Here is a 25,873-nt window from a genome sequence, read left to right on the forward strand (position 1 = left end):
CAACTCAGCCAAGCAATCACTTCATTTAAATGTCTCAAGTCAGATAGAAGTAGCCTGATAGCTTTGGAGAAACAAATTGTCCCTTGCATCAAGATGAGTAGCATTTCTCTGGGCCAGTCCCTCCACAGACCACACTCCATTTCATCTCCTTAATTCCCTGACCATAGTTCCACACATCTGTGCCTTTAGGGCAGCCTGTGGGGTTTTGTTGTGTGTGTGTTTGTTTTTTCTAGGCGAGGACATACGGAAAACAGATAGTAGTAACAGTTTCATTTTGATTAGTAACAACAATTTTTATTACAGTAATTCTTAATTGTATTTGTTTATTCTGATTTTTAATAAACATAAAACTGTATTTCCTAAATTAGCATTTGTTTACCTTAATATAAGTTTTCCTTAACCATTGCTAAATTTCACTCTCCACCCCAAATTGTTTCTTAATAAAAAAAAAATACAGACAACCCTCTTTGTTAACAAAGCATTTTAGAAGCCACTCTCAAACATTGGTGGAGACAAACTAGGGCCTCATGGGACCGGTGACACAGTAATTTAGATGACGTGTCATCAAGTGCCCGCTTCATCACTTCCTAACTGGGGACCCAAGACATGACTAAATCTCCTTGCATCTTGGCTTCCTCATCAGTGAAGTGAAGAAAATAATATAACTCACCATATGGGTTCATTAAACAGAGTCAAGAATGAGACTAATTTATCAACAGGTGAGATGTTGACATTTTACCAAAGGTGTGTGTTTGCTTCAAGCTCTCAGTGCTCAAAACCTCTCATAACATGAGAAATGTCAGTTTTAATTTCATGACCTAGGTTGTTTCTAGATTAAAAATCTGATGCATAAACAGTGGTTTGCTGACAAATATATGTGCCTCCTCTGCTCAGTCCAAACACCGTGAATGTGGGAACTACTTGAGAGACATAGCCTGGCTATGCTTCCGAAGGATGCTCCTGGAGGTCCTCCGCTTGGTGAGTTTCCTTCTGAGAAAAACTTTTACAGGTGCACAGGACTTTTCACTTGAAGATGTACTATGAGCTTTACTAAAACTCTGAAAAGTTGTCAAACCAGGGATTACTGTCCCCATTCTACAGATAAGGAAAATGAAGCTCAAAGAGGTTAACTGAAGTACATAAGGTCACATAACTATTTAATAACAAAGTTAGGATTAGAACCCCGCTCCTGATTTTCAACCCCATATTCTATCTGCTATGTGTTGGCAGAGAGCCCGAAAGGTTATCTCATCACAACAGAAAGTCAGTTCAACTGCAGATTGAATAACCTAAAGGGGAATCCTATCAGTATTGGTGGAGGGCCAAGAGAAGCACTTTTCTATCTACACTGATGTTTTTACCAGGACAGCACAATCCCTCCCATCTGGATCAAAATCAGAATTCCGAATATCAGAACACACTAAATCACTCTTTCCTCTCTGTAGTTGCATCTGTCTATTTGGGGGAAGGGGGACTTATATGTACTATTAAAATTTCTCGCTGACAGCTTTGAGTTAACTGTTATACTGATTTTCGTGGTCATCCCCAGCATCTTTCTTGATTTGTGGTTGTGGATGATGAATCTAATAAAAGAGTAAATATTCACATGATTCAAAATGAAAGTGTGAAGGCAGCTTAGAATTTCTGTTAGGTCAATTACCACTCAGAAGGATATTTCTGCAGCAAAACTTCCTCCTTTGAGTGGAATACTGGCTCACATTCAGGAAATAGCATTTTAAGTGTGGCCTTCTGACTTGAACTGAGAGCTTGTTTTGCTTAACAACCCAAGGGAATCAAGATCTAGTTAAAACCAGGAGGGTCGGATTTTATGATTACTATAAGAACATGAAATATGTGTGTTACTTTCATTTTCATAATGAATAAGTAGTCATAATTTAAAGCCATGTATCTATTGCAATTTTGTTTTGTGTTGTTGTGATGCCTTTTAATTTTTTTTCATGTCCCATTTTCCTCTGTGAAAAGGCCGAATATTCACTTTGTATTGATTGGAATTCATGTGCTACTTTTAACATAAATACCTGTATTTTTTATTATAATCAATTTTTTCTCATTAAATCTGAAACAAACCCACCTTACTATTCTATTTCTAAAGCACCAGTCTGCTCTTGCACATTCATGAACTTAGTTGTTTTTCACAACATCCTACGAAGTAGAACTTTATGAAAGACATTGTTTGCCATTGCAGACCCACATATGAAAATCTGACTTTTTGTTTTAGGGGAAATTTATTTTTGACTTGAGTATTATATAGTTTGTAAATGTGAGAACAATTGGGATAGTGCTTTTATTCATAACTTCCTAACTTCAGATGGTTTTCCAGAAATGCCTACACTGTCAAAGTTTAGATAAATTCTAGGTAAATTTTCGAGGCTTTTATTTAGGGGACAACTGGAGCAACTTCATATTTTTATCAATTTCCTGGGATATTACTCATTTTTAATTGGAAGAGATTATCCCTTATATTTTCTGATTATCCAAAGTAGGTTCAAGTTCTATTTTCATTTGGAAATGATCTATTTAACAACTGATAACTTGTTTTTCATAGTGATTTTAGGTAAATATCAAAAGAAAAATGAAATAATTCTTCAATCTAATCTGTCTCTTTAAGATGTGCAACAAGGGCTAGGAGCAAAGAATCTGCAATATTCTTTATAATTTCATGGGGTCTTCTGAGGAAATGTGCCAATTTTATGGGGACTCATAGGGAAAAATTTTGATTTCATGTGGATTCGAGTGAAAAGGTAAATTTCATGGGATTTCTAAAAATGGCTGGATTTTTCAGGATCCATGAAATCTATGACAGCCATGGAGAAAATGTACCGCTCTTGTCATGGAGTAAATTTTAGTGCAGTTTGGCAAAACTTTATTTCTTATACACCTGCTATGTGTACATTACACATTTTGAGGGTTTTTTGTGTGTGTGTGTCCATTTATCTTTTCATGGCCATGTGTGATTACTGAAGGTGGTACCTTGTATACATAACAACAATGTGGTTACTTTGTCGGTTGCTTAGAGCACATGCTGTGTGGTCACTAACACGTACGTGACTTGTGGTCACTTATGCTGATGTTAAGATCAGGATGGTGGTGCTTAGGGTTTTGGTGATCCTAGGCAGGGGATTGAGAGAAGCCTCTCACTCCCATTGCCATAACCTTCATAGTGTCCTAAAATATTAGGTTTAGAAGAGACCTTGGACATCATCCAGTGTAGTGGTTCTCCAAGGGTGTTCCAAAGTTAGAACATCTGCAACAGAGTCCCCTGGGGAACTTATTAAAAATTTACACTCCTTGGCCTTACCCCAGACCAGCTGACTCAGATTCTCAGAAGGCAGAGTTCGAGAATCTGCCTTTTAAACTCAACTCCCTGGGTAATTCTGATCCTACAGCACTGTCCAGTATGAGAGCCACCATTCAAATCTAATTTCCTTCCCAATTTAGAACTGTCTATTACATGGTCTCTCATGACTTCTAGATTTTCCCTAAGACACCTCCTTGCAGCAGGGTTGAAACCCGGTGAGCTGTCGTTAGCTGGACTTGTGGCTGGGACAGGGGCTGAGTCATAGGGGAAGAAAAGATGAAGCCCAACCCTGGAAGCTTGTGTCTATTGCCGCACAGGGAATATGGCAGCTATCATAACTGATTGATTCAGGTGTGTTGTATTGGTGGCAAACAGTGTTCCCTTGATGCAGTTGTTGTTGTTATTTTTCTGAACTGGTGAACAAATATTGACAAAGTCTCAAAGAAAACAAAATTTTACCTCTAATTTGTATGGTACCTGCTTTCATGCAACATTCAGTATATATTAAAATGGTAAAAAGCACTTTATTTTAATATGTAAAATGGTGTTAGATTCTAATTCGGATAATTAGGAAGAGATTTTTCACATATCTGAATGTCCAATGGGACATTAGAAAGTTGTGTTGGGTCCAGGAACTATCTCCCTTATTCAGGACTGCAGGCACTGCAAAATCTCCAGCATTCCTGTACTTTCGTCTTCTCAATTCTCCTAATGCCCCCTGATTATCATGACAACAAAAACTTCCCAAAGTTTCCAAAATGCCTTCCAGGGTGGCATTTTCACTGGCTTTCTTACTTTTCAGCCACATCATATAGAGATCTTTCTAAAATGGAAACTTGCTCATGTAATTCCCTTGAAATCTTTCGACGTTTACTCATTCCTTTCAGGGTAAAGTGTAACATCTTAGTTTAGCATGCAGAAACCACTGGTCTGCTCATTTTCATTTCTCTGGTTTCATCACCCATGACGACAGGCATATTGCACTGCTCAAACACTGTGCTACTTTATGCCCCACGTCTTCAGATGTGCATTCTGCTTTTCCTAAAATATCTCTTTTCACTTTGCTCATCCAAAGTTCAAGGATCACATTTTTGGTAAGACCTCTTGGACAGCCAACTTTGATTACATTGCCTCTCTCCCTTGTGCTCTCATAGCAGTAACCTAGGCACACATTATACTGTGTTATTGGTTTATTCAACCTCTTAAAATAAGGAGTTTCATGTTTTTCTATAAAATATTTATATTTCTTAACATGGCCTTACAAAACAGCCTTTCAAGATATGCTCCCACATATCCATCTAGCCTCATCAGTCATGATCTTCCACCAACACTTAGTATTTCAGCCATATCTAAAACTTGCTTTACCATCTTAGAATTTACCCTGCAGCCTCTACTCTTGAACATGCTGGAAAAGACATTTCTATTGTTGTCACCTGTATAACTCTTGCTATTCTCTAAGACTAAGCTGAGATTGTCATCAAATTCATTGAGAATCTATTATAGGTAGTGTATAAGGCTTGGTACAGTGGTTGTAGAAGTGTGGAGATGTGGTCTATATTTATAGGGAGCTAGTAATCCAGTTATAAATCTTCCCTCTCTTCTAAGGCTGGATTAAGAGCCCTTCCTCCAACCATGTCTAGCACAGAACTTATTCAGAGTACTGCATTATGGGCTGTAAGCTTCTTGAAGAAGGCCAATGAGCCATCTTTATTTTTGTTTGGTTAGCACCTCGCAGAGTGCTTGACTCAGAGTAGGCACTTAAAGAGTAGATGAAAACCTTGGATGTTTACTAATTACCAAGACGGTCAATACAATTTTTACTAAAAAGTTCTTGAGTAACAGTTTTGACAATACCTCTTCCATATTTTGAGTCCTGATCATAATCAAGGACAGTATTTTGACATAGATCCTCACATAGTTTTGTAGCAATTTTTCCTTTCCTTCTTCCTCATTTCTCATTAGTTTCCTTCTTGATAGTAGCTCAGGAGCTCTGACCTCTCTAATTACCTATAAAAGAATAGGTTGGGAAGAAGAGGTTAACATTTGTATGAATCACTTTGTGTGGATTCTGAGTGCAAATGATGGGGGTCAGCTGTATGTTCACCCCCCAAAATTAAATAGCCAAAAGGAAATGCTACTTCCTGAAACCCCTTTGCTTCCTAGTTACCAAAAATTTAAAAAGAAAACAGAATGGCAGGTCTGAATCCTACAGACTTTACATTTTCTTAATCCTTCATGGAATGTTTTGTTTTCTAGCTAGACAACCTCTGATTTTGTTTTTCTTTACATGAGTAGGCTTCTGCTAAATATGAAATGAACTTATAAATTTTGAAAAAAAAAAAAAGGTCTGCATGTTTAGAATTTTAATTTCCAGGGCACAAGACTGTAAGACAAGCAGATGCCCCTTTCCCCAAATAACATAAATTGAAAAATGGAATTTCTTTTATTTTGTTATTCTGCTTATTTGGGAAGAAATGAAAAAAAATTAAGGGCCTTTCTAGTATAACAAATGACACTGGGAAAAATTACAGAACTTTTCATCATGGACTCAGAGGTAACTTTCAAAAACCAGAAGCTACCATCTTCTGTACAGAAATATACTGACTGTATATTTAAAAAGTATCACTTAAAATAGTTGCTTTTTTAAGCATAAAAGTATTAAAACTAAAAATATTAGAAGCTATAAGATGTTTACATAATGGTTTTTTCCCAACTTTTTAATTGTTATGTTAATCACCATACATTACATCATTAGTTTTTGATGTAGTGTTCCAGGATTCAAACAATCTTATCAAATTCCCTTCTAGTAAACATTTTTCCTTTTGTCTCTGAATCATAAAATCATAAATTTGATAAGTATGTTACTTTTTTAGTAGAAAGCAAGAATGAAAATTGCTCACATAAGAAATTCACAGGCATGGGACACAATGACTTCAGAAAATCCCAGAATAATTTAGGTTGGGGATAGAGCCCATCTTCATTGCCCACTGGTCTAGACCACTATTCAGAGAGCCAGGGGGAGCTGACCTCTGGTCTGGACTTGACTTTCTTCCAGCCTTGTGCCTAGCAAAGAAACTTTAGTTCTCTGAGCCCAAATATCCTTATCTGTACAAAAGAGAATTTCACTTCACAGGGTTGTTGTTATATAGAAATACATATATACTATGTATGAAAATACATATATACTGTGTATGAAAAATATTCAAATGAGCTATAAGATAATATATGATAGTAAAATATTATTATTATTGTGAATGTCTTCTCCTTTAACGTAACCTCTAATCCTAATTTTGTCCTTCACAAAGATAGAAATTGCCCAGATATACTTGGTTTATGGAAACCCACTAAAGCCTTTTAAAAAAAAAAATCTTTCAGGGTGCTTTATAATTGATCCTACTGGATACATTCTTAAGACACCCCCATGGGGTCATCAATGCTTTGGGTGCTTGTAGAGTAAGTGATTTTCACAAATCAAGCCCTTAAATTGCAACAAACAAGCTACGTGGAGAAATAAATATTTAAAATAAAAGATTTAAAATAAATTTCTTTAATAAGAGTCCAACATTATTTTGCTGGTTTCAAGCATATTTTAAATGAAATAATTTCAACAAAAAACAAACAGGTTACCAGTACTTAACTCTATTTCCCTTCTAAAAGGGCCATGACATAATTTTTAAGAAAATATGGATTTCATACAGCTTCATAGTTTGGTGGTGGTGTTGTTCTCCTTCCCTGTATAATTACATCCATTTTATTTTTTCCTCTTAGAATCAGAGTTTCAATTTTTCTAGCTCCTGGTACAGATTTCACAACTGAATTCTGGGAGTATCAACCTGGGCAATCAAAGGAGCTCATTCAGGGCCTCCCGCCCCCTGGAGACATGAGCAGAACACAGGCTAAATTCAGGGTTAGGGGGTTAATGAAAACTCCTGCACTTACCTTCTATACATTGAGTAAAGCATTTAAGATCCAATGGACGATGGATGTCCTTGCAGCATCCATCCCTTAAATTTGGTAAGAAAAGAAGAACTGCTCATATCTTTAGCTTGTAGGAGGAGATATAAGATAAAATGCAAGAAGAACTTTGGTATAAAGAGGAGCCGAAAACACGATTTGTCCCTAGGGAACGTCAGCTCTCCTCTGTCTGACTCTCTTTTCACTCACACAAAAAAATACTGAGACATTTCAAAGTCACTGGGTTAAAAGAAAACTTTAAAACAGCCAGGGTACCTACAAAGCAATCCCTATTCTGCCCTGAGTTATGTAGAGAGCAGCTTGGATCTTCACATATTTAATACAGTGTCAGAGCCCAGCCAGTCCCCAGATTGTCATGAATCTTGTATGAAGGCTAAGTGTGGCTTCGGTCCACTGCCATTTGGGGGTAGGAATCAGAACCCCTTTTAATTAGAGTCCCTGGATCCCCAAATCCCTAGACATTTCTGAAGAAACATTTGAAATCTTCATTTAAAAAGCAAATGATAAAATGAGATTTTCATTGTTGGATTCTTTTATCAAGAATTAGTTGGAGTATTTTGTTGTTGTTGTTGTTTTTCTATTAAGGCAGAGAGAAAGGTAACAGACTTTCATGTCCCAAGACCACTTGGATACATTGCTACATAATTCAACTGATTTTCCGCCAAAGTCCTAGCGATTAGGTATTATAAGTGCAATTTTAGGTGGACAGGAACATGCCCAGGGAGGTTAGGTGGCATATTGAAATCACACAGCTTTTAATGTGCAGTAGATCCAAAATTTAAAATCAATTTTGTCTGATTCCAAAGCCCCTGCTTTTTCTACTGACTCCTAATGCCTCATAGAAAGGAAAGAAATTGAGGTACTTGACCTAGCCAGGGAACTGCGGAGCTGTACGTTTCAGCTCCCTGGCTTCTGAGCAACTCTTCCATGAAATGGTGGTAACACTACCACATTACCTTTCAGGGTTGTCAGAAATAGTGAATGCTGGTAAATTTTTAATTAAGACCAGCACAAAACTTAGTATCTCTGTGTCTTGCCTATTCACATTTCTGAAACTTCTGTAAACAGTCTCTTTGAAAAGAGTTCTCCTGCCCTCCACCCATGCTTGGCTCTGTGTTAGCAGTTTCCTATTTAGACACCTATTTTCCTACCTCACTTGCCTTATGGCAAGGTAGCGAGGTAGTTAAACAATTTTAGAGAAAAAGGAAAGAATAGTATGCCAGTCAGTCAATCCTACATTCTCCTGGATTAAAAATGAGTGACGAACCTTGGTAATACGAGTGCATTGTAACTTCTAATTAAACAAAACCTTCTCATAACAGAGATCAGAAATGAAAAGAATCATTTCGCACATGCCTCAACTCCACTTCGTGGTCCACAGTTGGCTTGAGTCAAGTGAATTTAATCCTTTGTTTGCCACTGGCAATAAAGTAAACCATTATGTGGCTGGAAGCAAAAGGTAGGCACTTCTGTAGGAGAGAGCTAATTTATATATTTATTTGGTAATATTTACTCAACCTCATCACAGAGGACTGTGTTTGGGGCTTCAAAAAGTTTCTAAAGAAATGCAGCAAAAAATATACCATCCAAGATTTTCCTGTCACTGTCAGCTATTTCCTTAATAATCTTCCTTTGCCTTTTTTTTTTTTTACCAGATTTTAAACTCTGTGAGGGCACAGAGTTATTTATTGACACAACTTGTCAGTTTCGAGGCTTTTGCTCCATGTCAGGCATTGTTCTAGGTACTGGAGGGTAACAGCAGAAAACAAAACCAAGAGCTTTTGACAAAGTAGATAGTGTTCTAAGGTGTGTGGGGGGAGGTGGGACGGTGTTGAGAGACTGTTTATGTATGTTTATGTGTATATGGCAGAAGGGAAACAGATAATAAAAAAAAAAAAGTAAAATTTATCAGGTGCCCTAAATGGATGCCAATGATGCCAGGTACCACAAAGAGAAATAAAACCAGGGTAAGGAGTTAGAGAGTGGTTGAGGGGAATGACGATTCCTATCTTACATTGAACAGTTGAAGGAGACTCTGAGAGTTTATTTTTTGAGCAGAGACCTGAATAAAGTGAAGGGATGAGCCCTGCAGTCATCTGAGTAAGAACGTTCCCAGTAGAGGGAACCGTAAGGACAGTGGCCCAGAGCAGGAACATGTCTGACATTTTTCAGCAGTAGCAAAGAGGTCCTTGTGGTTGGAAGACAGGAATGAGGAAGCGGTAGGACATGCAGTAAAGGCCCCTATATGCAGGGCCTTGTAGGCCATGGCAAAGATTCGAGATTCTACTTTGGATAAAATGGGAATCATTAGTGGGTTTTGAGAGAAGGGAGCTCTCTATGACTGCTGTGTTCAGAATAGACCAGAAGACCAACCATGGAACTGCTTTATATTTATTTCCTGCCTCTGGATAAATTTACAAGATTGTAGAGGGATTGAGTGAGATAATACACATAAAAAGCTATGAAGTGAGTTGATATATCTGAGGATCCCAGAACTTGGCAGTCTTCAATGTGTTGGGAGCCAGCAGAACTAAGAGATTCAGAGATGAGCTTGGCCATGTCACTGTCTGGGTTTGATCCTAGCTCCATATCTTGTGTAGTTTTGGAAAAGTTACTTAAGTCCTGCATACCTCGAATTTCTCATCATAAAGTGTGAATAATAATAGTGTCTGCTTCGTAGATTCATTGTGAAGATTAAAATGAGTCCGAGTCAGTAAAATACTTAGAGCACTACCTTGCACACAGTGAACACTCACTAAAAGTTTCCAGATCATTGTATGACATTTATACTTGACAAAATGGTTCTGCATGCTCCGTCTGTCTCACACGAATCACGTAGGAAATTGTGTAAGTACTGTTATTCCCATTCTGTAGATAAGGGGATTGAGGTTCCGAGAAAGTGACTTGCTCAAGATAACCTAGCCAGAAAGCAGTGGAGCTGGGACTGAGCCCCAAGTACTCTTGTCATTATGTGCGGCTGCATTTGAATATTTGCGTGCGTCTCAGAGGAACTCACAGTCAGGCCCCCTAACTCCAAAGTGGTTATTCCTCTTTTATCATAGCCCTTATCTTTGTAAAATGAATGCATATATGCATTAATAAAAGAAATGACATGAGAGAGGAAGACCCTTTCAAAAGGAGACAACAAATTTAGGTTGCAAGAACATGAAACATGGATTTAGGAGACTGGATACCAATCAGTTGGTGACACATTGTATAATTCTGAGAAAATTGCCTAACATCTTGAGTCCTTGGTTTCTTCATATGCTAAATGAAATCTCAGTATATTCTCATATCTGCTGGCTAGATCTGTGAAAATATATGCCAAGATAAAGATGGAAACATTTAGGAAAAAATGCTACATATACCACATGTGTTGCTACTATTAAACTTCTCTAAGAAAATTCAGATCTAGACACCTCTAAAATACCTTCTGGGGTTGGTTAGTAAGCATTTGCTCAAAAACTTGAATTCTTTGCACTTTTCTGGGGGGAGGGTAAGTGTAGATTTAAAAACTTTTTCCTAGTGGCTTAAATTCGTGGGGATTTTTCCAGCTAGCTTAGAGAAAGTTGTCCAGTCCCACCTTCTTGCCTTTTTTTATTATTATTATGTTATGTTAATCACCCTACATTACATCATTAGTTTTTGATGTAGTGTTCCATGATTCATTGTTTGCGTATAACACCCAGTGCTCCATGCAGTACGTGCCCTCTTGAATACCCATCACCAGGCTAACCCATTCCCCCCACCCCCCTCCCCTCTAGAACCCTCAGTTTGTTTCTCAGAGTCCATAGTCTCTCATGGTTCTTCTCCCCCTCCAATTTCCCCCCCTTCATTCTTCGCTTCCTGTTATCTTCTTCTTCTTCTTCTTCTTCTTCTTCTTCTTCTTCTTCTTCTTCTTCTTCTTTTTAAAACATATAATGTATTATTTGTTTCAGAGGTACAGGTCTGTGATTCAACAGTCTTACCTTCTTGCCTTTTTATAGTAGAAGAAATCACATGGAATTCTTTCCCAACCATTGGTACCATGGGAACTTAAATATCCCACAACCATAGTTAACAAAACTGTTTATTGATTTCACTAAATAATTACTGAGTAGCTATTTGTACCAAGTACTCCACTAGGGGAGACCAAAAAGATAAGATATCATATCTGACCTCATAGAACTCAGAATCTAACAATGCATACCATGTTGCAAACCACACAGAGACGTAAGCTCTAATACAAACTTTCATAAAATGCTTTGGGAGGATCATTCAAAGTATGCTTAATTCTGGCTGGTACTGGGTGGGGAGTATCAAGGAAAATGTGCCACAAATGATATTTAAACTAAGCCTATGGAAAGGTTTTCCTGGGAAAATAACTGGAGTGGGAGAAAAAGTGTTTCAGCTGAAGAGAACCTTTACAGTGTCATAAAGATACAAGAGAGTGTAATCATCCTCAAGGACATGTTAAAGGCTCAGGGAAGATTCGATGGAGCACACAAAGGATGAGATTGAAGGAAGCTGAGTTTAGAGGACTTTTTTTCTGGTGTTGATACAATAAGTGGCCTGGTTTAAGCAGGACAGTATGTGATCAGATTTGATTTATCCAAAACTTTGCTAATGGATGCATTGGAAGGAAGAGGACTGGAGTCTAAGACACCGGCAAGGAAGCTGTTTCAATAGGTCAAGTGAATTATAATTCAAGTAGGAACTAAGGCTAGAAAACTAAATCTAAAAACACGTTTGACGGGCGCCTGGGTGGCTCAGTTGGTTAAGTGTCTCCCTTTGGCTCAGGTCATGATCCTGGGGTCCTGGGATCGAGCCCCATATTAGGCTCCCTACTCGGTGGGGATTCTGTTTCTCCCTCAGCCACCCCCTGCTTGTGCCTATGTTCTCTTTCTCAAATAAATAAACAAGTAAAATCTAAAAAAGATAAAAATTTAAAAAATGTTTGAAGTAGAATGTGTAGAACTGTTAACCCATTGGATATGGATGTTGAAGAAAAAAGAAGAACCTAGAATTCTTTCTCTGTTTATGAGTTTTCATCAGCAGAGGCAAATAGAAAGAGAAGGGGGGTTAGCAGATGGGCAGAGGGAGTGAAGTTCAGTGAGTTACAGGGATGCATGTAATAGGCTCGGCATATGTGAGAGACAGTCAGACAATGTCTTGTAGACAGTTTCATGAGAGGTTTTAGAACTCAAGCAAAAGTCTGGAATGGAAATAAAAGATTTGGGAGTTTGGAATGTGGGTAATAAATGGGATTTAGATATCAGATAAGGAAGCTCAGGCGTAAATAGAGTGAAAAGAAACAAAGAATAATGAGATAATCTGGGAAACACCAACTTGAAGGAGTACGTAGAGCAAGAGGAATCATGAAGAAAGCAAGAGGGAACAAACAGAGGTGGAAGGACAATGAAGAGGCATTGAAGTTTTTGAAGCCAAAGAAAGCAAGAGAGTGAAAGAGAATGTAAACTCTCCAAGAACACCCCAGACTAAAAATATTCATTGAATTTGGTTAGTAGGAGGTCATGAGTGACCTTTGCCAAAGCAAGTTTAGTGTAATGTTGAGGCCAGAAGCCAAATTGTAGAAGCTGGGGAGTTAATGGGTGCTGGGGGCCATGCAGAAGCAGAACCTATGAATTTGTGCTTTTTTTTTTTTTTTTGGTCCAGAGAGAATTTGATAGAGAGATTAGAGAGATGGGATACAGTTGTAACAAGAGGGAGCACTTTTGGGGAAGGTATTGGAACATATTTATGGGTGGAAGGGAAAGAATGAGACTAACATTTTAGAAGAGAAATTTAACACAGCAAGATCTCACAGATGCTGGAGAGTTGAATTAGTTTGAGAGGAGAAAGACTTCCAATGAGGCCAGCCTTCCACCCTACAGAGGGATGGAGGTGACTCAAGCAGCCACTATGGTGGGCCTGTTCTCTGGGATTTTACACTTTTTAATGTTTAGGGTGAATGTAACTTAGCACATACATCGAACAAGTATGGGTTTGCCCTGGACTATGAGACATTTGGGTATCAAAATATTTCATAACCATAGTGAAATTATGGTAAAACCATGGTTTGTATGGGTTGCTTTTTGAATTTTTACCCTCCCTCCAGAGAATAAGAGCTAGTCAGGTGATTGGAGAAAAGTCAGAGGCTCTATGGTACTGACCAGTTTAGATGAATTCTCAAAATTATCTGGTATTTATCAAGACTGAACCAGAGTTCCAGACCTGGAGGTTTGCCCAACTGTACATCCTATCTGGTTTATGCTTTTTCCAATAGGCACGTAACTCAGGATCAGATGGTACAGATACCAGGTCATACGCATATTGATAATATTATAAACTTGCCATCAAGCTAAGCCAAATTAAACATATTAGAAATGAAAAGTTTAGATGGAAGCTGATGTTTTCAGGATTCCAGGATGTGGCTCTGCCAGATCAGCGTGCTAACTTAATGAGGGAGAGCAGCTCACATTTCGGGAAGGAAAGCAGCCACATTGTCCTGACAAGCACATCAATCCCTCCATGCAGGTTCTGTGCCTTGTAGAGCACCCCCCACCCCCAACTCACCCCCACCAAAGACACTCCTCTGACTCATTGTAAAAATACACTCAGGGTTTGGATGTTGCCCTTCTGATGATATCCATAGCCTTTTCTGCGGACCGTGGTAATTATTCTGTAAATACGTTGCTTCTGAATTCCCTTTAATGCACAGTTCTTTGCTCCTTTCTGTTGATGTCCTCTTTTGCTTTTGAGCCATTTCCTGTCTCTCCCCTCTCAGTATTCATCAGAGTTTTAGACACCTCAATAATTATTCCTTCTAATCTCTTCCTTTCTAATGAACATAAAGCTTATTTCCCGCTCTTTCTTCATAGTTAAAAACATTGATACCACTTACCATTTTGTTGCCGTTTCTGGACTTTTCCAAGTCTTCGATATTTTGTCTTGTAATAATATACTTGAAATCTTGCACGGTACTTCAATGGCCTAATGTATTGTGATTAGTGTCCTTTGCTAGTTTTTATCAGATTTCTAGTTTTATGTCACTCTCTGTTTTGCCTGTTTTAGATGACATTGAAGCAATGATTTCAAATTTCTGCTTCCTTTTGGCTCTACATCTCTCTCTTGGTCCATGTAAACTGTCTCAGTCTGTTTGGGCTGCTATGACAAAAAATAGCATAGACTGCGTGGCTTAAACAATAAATAGTTATTTCTCACAGTTCTAGAGGCTGAGAAGTCCAAGAGCAAGGTACTGGTAGCCCAAGAGCTGACTTCCTGGTTCATAGTCTTTTGGCTGTGTCCTCATATGGCAGAAGGGACAAGGAAGCTCAGTGGGGTCTCTTTTATTAGGGCACTCATCCCAATCTGACAGCTCCATCCTCATCATCTAATCATGCTCCAGAGGCCCCCACCTCCTAATACCATCACATTGGGGGTTAGGATTTCAAGTATGAATTTGGGGGCCACACTTTAATCCATAAGATATACTTAATGGCTTGTGAGCATTTGGGGCTTTACTGTCTGTAGCTTTTACATGCATTTACTTCTCTGTCTGTATTAACACGTTTTTAGGCTGAACTCATACCTCAATCATTCATATCCTCATTTGTAGAATGTTTGAGCAGTCAATTGTTCCAGACTCAGTAAAAAGTCAATATGCCATATGTATTCCATTTGTTTTTCTCTTACATAGCCATCTCCCTCTCTTAGGTCCCAGCCTATAAATTAAAAAAAAAAAAAAAAAGGACTTTACTTATCAAAGTATAGGATGTAAGAGAAAATGTCAAAGTTCTTCTAAAGAGAATTTATGGCTGGAGTCCATTATATCAATGTTTTTTTCAAAGTGAAATGTTGTCTCTTAATCCATTCCTCTTTACCCACTAAGCTTAGAGACACCATCTACTCTTGTTTCTTCTACCCTCAACTTATTGTCGTCTAAGCCAACACCTAGCTGCAGAGCTAGATTGTGGGGCAGATCTCTAACTGTACCAGAGGGCAACTTGGCATAGTTAGGGTTCTCTTGGTCCCTCTATCCTTCCATCCCACTGAGTTTAACATACACTGAGAGACTTAGACTTGGCCAAAGGCTAAGGAATTGACCTGGCTGGAGCAGAACCCCCATATTTTCATGGCCTATACACAGCAGTTAACCCCCAAACAGACTTACTTCCCATTAAAAGTAACATGTATCACGCTCACCTTTCTGTCTAGGAAAGGAAGTTTTATGTGGGGCTTTTCCACTTGCACATTTGATAAAACCAAACTCCCTGAGAGACAGTACCATTTTGCCTTTGTCTCATTTGGGTGAGACAGGGAAGGAAAGAGGTCCAACAAAGGAATATTCTGGGAAGAAAGTCTATTCCCTAATAGTTCCAGTTTATATATAGAACCTCAAGAACCTCATGAATTTTAAAAAGGATTTAATTTGGAAGTATGTACATATTTTATCTTCCAGAGATGTGGTGGCGTCTTTATGCAAAAACTCAAATAAGAGGATACTTTTAGGGCAGTAGCTGTAGTGATTTACTGAAATTATGTCTTTCATACTGCAGCAAGCCTCCACAACAAAAAGGATTGAAATGGCCGCAGGAAGACTATGGCAGAAGAAGTAATCTGCCCAGTTAGCAAAGGGGACAGTGAAGGGTTGGTAGTGTTAACTCACAAGATAGAGAGGGGTTGGAGTAGTTGAGGGAAGTTTTCTACTGCTGTCCAGAGAAATTCTAAGAAGTCCATTGTGGGAAGAGAGGAGGAGCCCTTCCTATGTAAGACAGGCCTGTAGGAAGAATAGAAAGGGACAGAAGAGGAGATGACACTTGCAGCAGTCTGTCCGGGATGCCAAGATACAACATCTGGAGAAGGATTCTCCTGGGTTAGAGTCCAGGCTGTGGTGGCAGTCCTTGCATGGGACGGTGACTAATGTAGCAGCAGCAGGCACACCTAAGAAAGAGGATGGTAAAGGAGCTGAATTATAGTCTGTACCCATTCATTTTCCCCTAACTGGTTCCTGGGGAAATACTATTACTTGTGTAGTTCTGAACAGAAACTTATTCAGGTCAATTTAACAAATACTCATTTGGCCCTCTCTATATATCCAACACTTTGTTAGATGCTGGAAATACAAAGGCACAGTACACGGTTCTGCCTTCAAGTTGTATTTTAAGATGTTTTGCTCATGTGAGGAGATCATTGCTTTTTGTGAGGTGATGTAGAAGCCCTCACACAAATGGTCCCTGACTACTTAAAATGACAAGTTTATACAAGTTGCTGGTGAGGTGCCATGCATTCTATTTCCTGTCCAAACATCACAGATGGTGATTGCATGTAACAGAATATATTCAACCTGGTTAAACCCTTAGAGAAACTTGAGACCACAGGCATGCATATTCTGCTTCCTGAACTCGTTGTCCCTTTAAAGAATATATAACTACATGCCGGGGTGTAGTACAAAAATGAAGAGTACGGCTGTTTGATTCAGGGCTTTCAAATGATTTACTTATGCCTGGGAAGCATTCAAGTTCAAAGGGTATGGAGACAAAACAATTAGAATTATGGTGGCATAAACAGAGACAGTGTCAAGTTTGTGACAAAAACTTGTGGAAATAAAAACAGTCATAGCTAAAGTGAAAATCTTGCTTTAGAAAATACTGAAATATCTGTCATGTTTCTGACCACCCTCCCGTATTTCTACTACAGTGAGGTTTTTGTGTGTGTGTGTGTGTGTGTGTGTGTGTGTGTGTGCTTTGCTTCCCCGCCCCACAAAGAGAAAAGAACACACTCAAGGACATAGAACCCTGTATTGGAGCCAGGGTTTGAGCTCAGATATTTTTGGCTCCTAATTCTCTGCTGAGTCCATTAGACTGTGTCTCCTCTTAGTTCTATTATTTGATTTTCTCTTTCCTGTGTGTTTACATACTCAAAGTGATAAAATACATTTTTGTTCTTATGTTACTAATGCAGTAGATGTATTTTTCAATTTTGCTGAACTACAACACTCTTAACATGGCAAATAACTGCTTTCAACAAAATGTTTTCAAGGCATGCCTTGAAATGGGAGTTAAAAATAGGAATGCAAATGCTAATAACAGTATTGATAAAAGAAACTCTGGCTTCAAAAGTGAGAAATTCAATTAGAAAAAAAAAAGCAAAAGTATTTGAGGAAAATACAATGTATGAAAGTTTTAATGGAAAATTCAGTTCCATGGCATTATTACAAATTAGATAAAGTTTTCCACAACATAGTTACTTGCGGGTCAGCTAAAATAATAAGAATGGGTTCTGGGACTGGCAATTCTCATCAGCTCTCTGGAGGTTACATCTTGGAACTTTGATATTTGTAAATAATGAAAAAACAGGAAGACTAAGTCAAGGATTTACCCACCGGACCCAGCGTGATAGCTTAATGTTTGGACACTCATACCAATCATAAACTTTATCTCCCTACATCTCAAAGAGGTTAATGCCTCATTGACTATGTATTTTAAAATAATCTAACACACAAGTGCTTAGGTACTTAGACAAAGACTTTATTATATGAAAGTACTGTATTTTTTATATAGTCTTCCCCAAAGGAACTCCAAGCACTTATCAGACTGCCTGTCATTAATTTTCACAACATCTTTGTGATGGAGCAAAAAATCATCTGTTCATTGTTATCATCAACATTTTTAGATAATATACACTTAAGACTCTGTAAAACTTAAGAAAGCTGCTGTGTCCATTTTCATGAAGGTTACAACCTAGGAAAACCTGATAAGATCAGCCTCACAGATGTCAAAATCATTTGTTTAGCAATAAAGAATTAAATGCCCTCTAGAGCCAGATATTCTGTGTTCTCCCTCCTTAATAGATTTCAGTTAATAACTGAAATCTTAATATTTTATGTTTTTATATAAAGCTGCTTACTCTGATATTTTCTCAATGGACAGAGTTCAATCCATCACTAAACTTTGTGAAAAGGGCCTGAAGTTTTTTTTTTTTTTTCCCCTGAAGACCTTGAATAAGTGGGAAATTGGCATATGAGATAGAAGTTTTAATATAGCCTGATCATTTGCCCATAGTTGGGCAATTTAGGATAAAGACTAGCCTTTTAAATACATATGAATATGTGGAATTATTTTATATGCTACTTATAAATAATACATATTTATATTAAAAAGAGTTGGTGAGGATTAGCTCTTAAGCCAGCCTTTTAAAAAGTGTATATTCTGGAACATTAGTTACATAAGATGCTCTTGAAATAAAAGGCCAATAAGTTTGATAAACTCTTCATTATTATTCCCTCTTGGATAGTAACCATACAGAGTCATATACTAAAGATTCTGAGACATCTTAAAGTACAGAAACATGTTTTAACCTTGTAAAAACTGCCCGAACTTATTTTAATGCCAAATCATTTTTCATGTAGCATCCATTAGGAGAAAACATTGGGAAAATAACCTGAATTCATTTCATCTGAGTATTTAACAAGTATGGTGCATTCCCTCTATATGAGGGAACAAGGGGAGATGTATGTATAAGCCATGGAACTTGAACTCAACACAATCATAATCTAGAAGAGATATTGTATGATGTTTATGATGTAAAAAACTTAGAAGTTTGTGTAAAATTGGAAATGCTAAGTTTCAAATGACTAAAACAGGCAAGAACATGTCTTAGAAGTTAAGAGAGAGGATTTTATAGAAAGTTGGTGCCATCGACTGAATGTTTGTGTTCCCCTAAATATGTATGTTGAAACCTAATCCCCAATACGTTGGTACTTGGAGGTGCGGCCTTTGGGAGGTGAATAGATCATAAGAGCAGAGCACTCATGAATGCAATTAGAACCCTTATAAAAGACCCCAGAGAGTACCCTGGACTCTTCTACCATGAGAGGACACAAAGATAAGACAGCCATCCAAGAACCAGGCTCTTAACAGACACTTAATCTGCCAGCATCTTGATCTTGGACTTTCTAGCCTCCAAAATCATGAGGGATAGAGAGTATTTTGTTATTTGTAAGCCACCCAATCTTGGTGGATGGTAAACATGTTACAGCAGCCCTGATGGACTAAGAGAATTGGCTCCAACAGAAAGGAGCCAGCCAGTCAGATTGTGTGGGGCATGGTGTGGAGGAGAGAGTGGGAAAATCAGCATGACATTCCATCTTACAAGGATGATCAAAGAACACCTGATTGACTGTATGTACTCTTAGTGATAACAGGTTAAGGAAAACAGGCCTTATTCCCCATTCACTAGGCTTAGATGTATCAGTAGGTCCTTAGACTTCACCTCACAGACTCCAATGTGGCCACTGCCACCGCAGTTGCTTACCATAGAAAGGCAGCCTCGGGCTCTGTTCATTTCCTTTTAGATTCCTCACTTCTCTATCCCGGCCACCCACCAGGTCTGCAGCATTGGAGCAGGAATACATACCATATATCGAAATACTTAAAATAGCAAAGTTGGAAAACTATTAAGCGTAATATGTTTTATCTTCCTACATTGACAAGTATGCCTTCTCAGGCCAAAGCTGCAAGGCCAGGTTCACATTTAGCATTCTTGTGACAGGCAGACTTCTAAAAGTAGCCTTTATCAGTCACTGAATTACGTCCCTTCCAAATTCATATGTTGAAGTTCTAACCCCCCAGTACCTCAGAATGTGACTGTATTTGGAGATAGTGTCTTTAAAGAGATAATTAAGTTTAAAAGGATATCGTTGGAGTGGGCCCTAATCCAATATGATTGGCATTCTTATAAGAAAAAAAAAAATAGGACACAGCATGTACAAAGGGAAGAAGATGGGAAGACACAGGGAGAGGTCGATCATCTAGCAGTCAGTGAAGAGGCCTCCAAAGAAACCAATCCTGCTGACACCTTGACCCCAAATTTTGAGCCTCCAGAACTGTGAGAAAACAAATTTCTGTTGCTTAAGCCACCCAGTCTGTGGGACTTTGGTTTGGCAGCCTTAGCAAACCAATTAATACAGCTTCCAAACGCATCCGGCCCTAATCCCCAGAACCTGTGAATATGATGAGATATTGCTCATTAGGTAATTTTGCATGGCAAAACTGACCTTAAAATAGGGCTTTTATCCAGATTTTCTTGGTGGGCCAAAGTTATCATATGAGCCATTAAAGACACAGAGCTTTTTCTATATACTAGCTGAAGAGAAAGTCAGAAAGATGAAGACTCCATGAACTGTTGCTGGTCTGAAGATGAAGGTGCCATATGAGCAGAAATGCAGGTGGCCTTCAGAAGATAAGGGAATGGCCCCTGGATGATGGTTACAAGGGAATGGTGACTCAGGCCTACAACTATGGGGAACTGAATTCTGCCAAAACCTAGCTGAGCCTGGAAGAAGATTCTTCTCCAAATCCTCCATAATACGCTAGCCCAGCCAGCACCATATCTTTGGCCTTATGAGACCTTAAGCAGAGAACTCATCTGAGCCCATTTGGATTTCTGACCTACAGAACTGTGAGATAATAAATTGGTGGTGTTTGAAGTTGGTAAGTTTGTGGTAATTTGTTTATGCAGCAATAGAAAACTAGTACCATACCCTTAGAGTTTATCTCAGAAAAAGACAGTAGGGGGCCTACAGCCTATACCCCTTCTCTTCCTACCCTTAACCCCATCCTTCACTATGACTTCTGGGACACTTAACCACACATGTTCCAACTTTATCTATACCCTCTGTAAACATTTATTCCTTGGCCACTCTTTGGACCTTAGACATGCACAGATTTGCTTCATGACTCCTTATTAGGAAGATGGACTCAGGAAGGAGGCTCACACAGGTAGGCCCTAGGCAGGTATCTGGAATGTAGTTCAGATTAGGGAACAAAAACTCTTGATGGGTAACTGCTCTGGTCTAAATTGCTTGTCAGAGGTAGAGGGTGGGGGATTGGAGGGAGCCATGATCAAGGGAGGGTGCAATGGGGCCTCTAAATACAGCATCCAGGATTGGGCTCCTCTTTTTTTTTTTTTAGGCTTTTTTTTTATTATTATGTTACATTAATCACCATACATTACATCATTAGTTTTTGATGTAGTGTTCCATGATTCATTGTTTGCATATAACACCCAGTGCTCCATGCAGTACGTGCCCTCTTTAATATGACTGGGCTCCTCTTAACAGGGTCTAGTCATTATACAACCTCTACTTAGTGCTTTTGAAAACTCAAAAAAGGCAAGTTCCTATACAAAATTGGTTAAGAAACTTCATTGTAAGGGAAAGCTAATTAAGTTTTTTTTTTCTTTTAAGTCAGAGGAATAATATAATAAAAATGGAGTTTGAGTTTTCTTTGATTCAAAGTTAGGTATAAATTGGATTTGAAGTAGAAAAGATTGAAAGAATTACCAGATGAGGATGCACTGCAGCAATCTGGACACAAGGTGAGGAGCACTCAGATGCAGCTAGTAACAATGGAAATAAGTAAAACAACAACAACAAACAGTGCCAATATATTTTGTAGTATTATTGTATTTGAAATTCGCTAGTATTTGTAACTGAAGATGTTTTGTATGCAGTTAATGCTATGAAATGGATTCAAGAAAGAATCAACATGGATAGAAAGAGGAACTTTGCTATAATTAGCATTATGGGGATACCTGAAACTATTAGAATATAAGATTTTGTGGGGGGGGGGTGGTCCAAGGGATGAGGATGAACCTTAGAGAACTATGAAAGATCAAGAAAATCTGGAGACAGAGAAGAGAGAAAAGGTGTATACAGAATGGGACACTTTTCCAGAGGTCCCTGCTGAGATGGACCTGAGGAAAAGAAAGGGTGAGCCTCTGAGTCAGGTGAACATCCTCTCTCTGTTTCCATGATCTGCTTCTCTCTTGCATTTCTTGACTCTGAACCAAACTTCCGATTCTCTCCATGGTATTCTGACTTTGAGTTTATAACCATGTTTGGATTTTCTGGGTCTCTGAGCTCATTCCTGTTTACTGACTCTGCTCCTTCACAGGTATGTCCTAGACTCTGTGTTCCTGATATCATATGTACCCTCATTTCTACTTCATTAGAACTGATTGAGTTGGAAGGCTCAAGAAATTTTATCCAGCACTGGTTGGTCCTCAAGGTTAAATGCAGCAAGAGGGAGAAAGAGATTAGGGAAAGGAGTTAGAGAGTAGGTAGTTATCACTGACCTTGAAAAAAAACCATCTTTTGCTGGAAAAATTAAAAGAAAATCAATTGATGAATCAATCACCTAACCTTAGTCCTACCACTTTGTAGTATTGACTTTTTAGGGAATTTTAAGAATGTCCAATCTGAAAATTAATGTGGTGCTCATTATTTGCAGGAAGAAGGTAAGGCCAGAGTTCAGGGAGTTTGTCATTACATTTCTCATTTCTGTCCTCTCAGAATGTCAGAAATGACCTCAATTTTATTGATCTGACAGGGTCAGAAATAAAATATTGCATGAACACTTAGCTGAAGATGCTACATAAACTATGAGGATTCCTGTAATCAGGATCTCAGTCATATGTGACGCACAGTCATCCAATGCACACATACTTACTGAGTCTTACTCTATATTGTGGATTATTCTATATGTTGAGTTTAGAGTGGTAACAAGAATACAAATCCTGTCCTCAAGGAGTTTACATTTTAGGGACGTGGTGCAAAGTTAAACATAAAAACAAATAATATGCTTTCAAACACAGAAATCACCTATCTTATAATTTTAAAGATAAATTGTTTTTTCACGTGTTCTCCAAATTAATTCTAATGGTACCATTTTTGAATCCTAACTATACGAAAACATTCCCATGAATTTTGAATCTAGCCTGCTAACTGGATCTTTGTTAGATGTTGCTTATTTGCTTCCCAGCAACTCTAGTATGCCCTTGACTTATGCAGTAACCAAATCAGAGAACTGGGAATAATTACAGACTCCTTTCTTAGCAAGGAAATCTATTGGTCTATATCTTGTCACCTGTCACTTTTACCTCTTTAATATATATCTAGAATCTTCCTCATCTAATCCAATCCCATGGTTACTTAACTAAATGGCATTATTTATTGCTAAATTGTCTACCTAGTAGTCTGTTTGCCTTCCAATTTGTGTGAGTCTCTCCAATTTGTACCTTACCAGAATGACCTTAAAGCTTCAGTATGGTCATGCCATTCCTCATTTAATATTGTTCAAAGGTATCTCATTAACCAAAAATAAGGTATAAACACCCTCCCTTAGCTTACACAGCTTTTTGTGACCTGGCCTCTGTTCGGCCCACCAGGCTCAATTCTACCACTTTCCTTCCCACCCGCTCTGATCCAGATGTGCTAGTGATCCTAAGACTTTGGAAAGAACATAGATTTTAGAGACCCTTTTGGATTTGACTCCAAGGAAGGCTGACATACAGTAGTTTACTCTAAGCTTTCTTATGTTCAGTTTTGCCTTAAATAAATGTACTACTACCTACTTTATAAGATTGTTAAGGGAACCAAATAAGATATTGTATGTTAATTTGATAGTTATGTAACCTGTACATTAAATATCGAACACACAGTAAATACATCCCCCTCTGTGTGACATATTCTTTCTCCAATGTTTACCTGTTCATAAAACAGGCTTTAATTCTCTCTCTTTTTTTTTTTTCAGAATTTAGCACAGGCATAAACTTCTCTGAGACGCTTTTCTTAAACTGACGAGAATGAAATTCTGAATTTGTTAGAACTGGAGTTTATCTTAGTTCCATTATGTTCTATTTGTATAACTTTCAACTAGCAATGGTTTCTCAGATCTTCAGTTTTCTCATTTGTGCAATGAGGATGAAAATCCCTATCTTGTGAGTTTCTATGAGTATTATTTTTGAAAAGGACAAATAAATCTGCCCCTTCTTTCCCAACACACAAATGTTCTCTCATGTTCATGTTTTTTTCTCCGTCTCTTTGGTGTTTCTATGTTTTCAATATTAACAGAAAGCTGGTCCTATTTTTCTAAATTATAGGTTTATTATTTGTCCCTTTAAACTTTCCTTCAAGACCACTGCCAATGAGCCTGTGTCATTTAAATTATTCCTTTCTATACTCATTTCAGAAATGGAAGGCCTTTCTTTGTGTTTCATAGAATCAGGGCATGACTCATGTGTATTTATTTGCTCATGTTTATCAAGTATAAATGCATGATGCTGCATAAAACCTGCACCTTAAGAGCCCACTATCCATGGATATACCATATACAGTAGACAGAATCAGGTTGTCTGGTTTTGTGTTGGGTATTGGTAAATGAAGTACAAGTCCTTTGGGATATTTGGGGTGAGAAACACCTCATTTTCTCAAAAAAGTCATCAATTATTTAATGTGGTAGAAGAGGTTCTTTTAAGGAAAACCAGCCAGCACTGAAAAAGACACATGGTCATGAGCAGAAAAAATTTTAAATAGGTACCTTTTAAAAAATTACTACATGGTTATTTCTATAAAGTGCACAAAATATGCACTGATCATTACTTTTTCAATAATAATGAACATAATTGGCATACTGTGAGATTTCCAATCTGTGGTGTTTAAACATTTTGTTTTTCTTTTTATTATCCTTTTCAACATTGCAAATACATTCCTTTGCAAGCCTCTCCTGACAAAACTTCAAAAGTCTCTGCACAACCAGGTTATTTGAATAAAACTAGTTGAGTGATCATATCAGAAGATGAACAGAATTGATAGCAATGGCTTTCTGGATTTTTAATAATCAGAGGAATGCTTATACTGCCTGGTGCAGGCATTTCTTATAATGCTTAACAATTGGTCATTAAATGAAATCTACAGTGGGCAACCTATAGTCTTATTTCCATCTCTCTTTTTCTTTCTAAACATAATCATCTTCAATCAGCTCTTATTCTATGGACTTTTCAAATTGTGTAGAAGTGCTTCCTTTATTGATATAATATGGGATACCTCATCTTTATCCCTCATACCCAGGTTGAGATGTCTCTGTAACTTACAAATTGGTAGGTATTATACTAGCAACCAATTGTTGGTAGGTTGTTTTGTCTTGAATAGCCTTATACAAGGTTTAGCTTTTTTTCAAAAGCTTTTCAAACTGTTTGGACCAGGCTGAATGATTTCTTGAATGAGTTGAGTCATCTTGGGCTGTTTCACACACACACACACACACACACACACACACACACACTCCTGAAAGAGATGAGTCACCAAGAAGAGCGAACCTTGAGCACAGACTGAAGCCCTGCCAATGTAAATATCAAACCAAATAAATCAGTGTTTCCTTTACCTGGGTTGCCTATAGACTAAGGAAGAATGAGCTACACATTAACAGAAGCCCGCAAATCTCACTGAACAGAGTAGAGAGAAGCTCCAGGGATGGGGAGATCCTGACACAGTCAATCAAATCGTTCTGGATTGGAAAAGCTGAGAGAAGCTAAGAGAGAAAATGCCGTAAAAACGCGTCAAGTTAATTTCACGCTTTTCCACCTTCAACTTTTGCACAAATTAAATTTAATGCTCCTCAGCCTGAGTGGTCTGCATGCAAAATGGTACCACAGTGGTTGGGGCTGATGGAGATAAAAAAGGTTTGGTGTTATTTACAAAATAATAAGAAAATATTTGTGATCATGTGTAGCTTCACAGTAATTAAAATGTCCTCTCCA

Source organism: Leptonychotes weddellii, chromosome 2 (genome assembly GCF_054177405.1).
Source record: "Leptonychotes weddellii isolate Sample4059 chromosome 2, ASM5417740v2, whole genome shotgun sequence".
Lineage (NCBI taxonomy): Eukaryota > Metazoa > Chordata > Mammalia > Carnivora > Phocidae > Leptonychotes > Leptonychotes weddellii.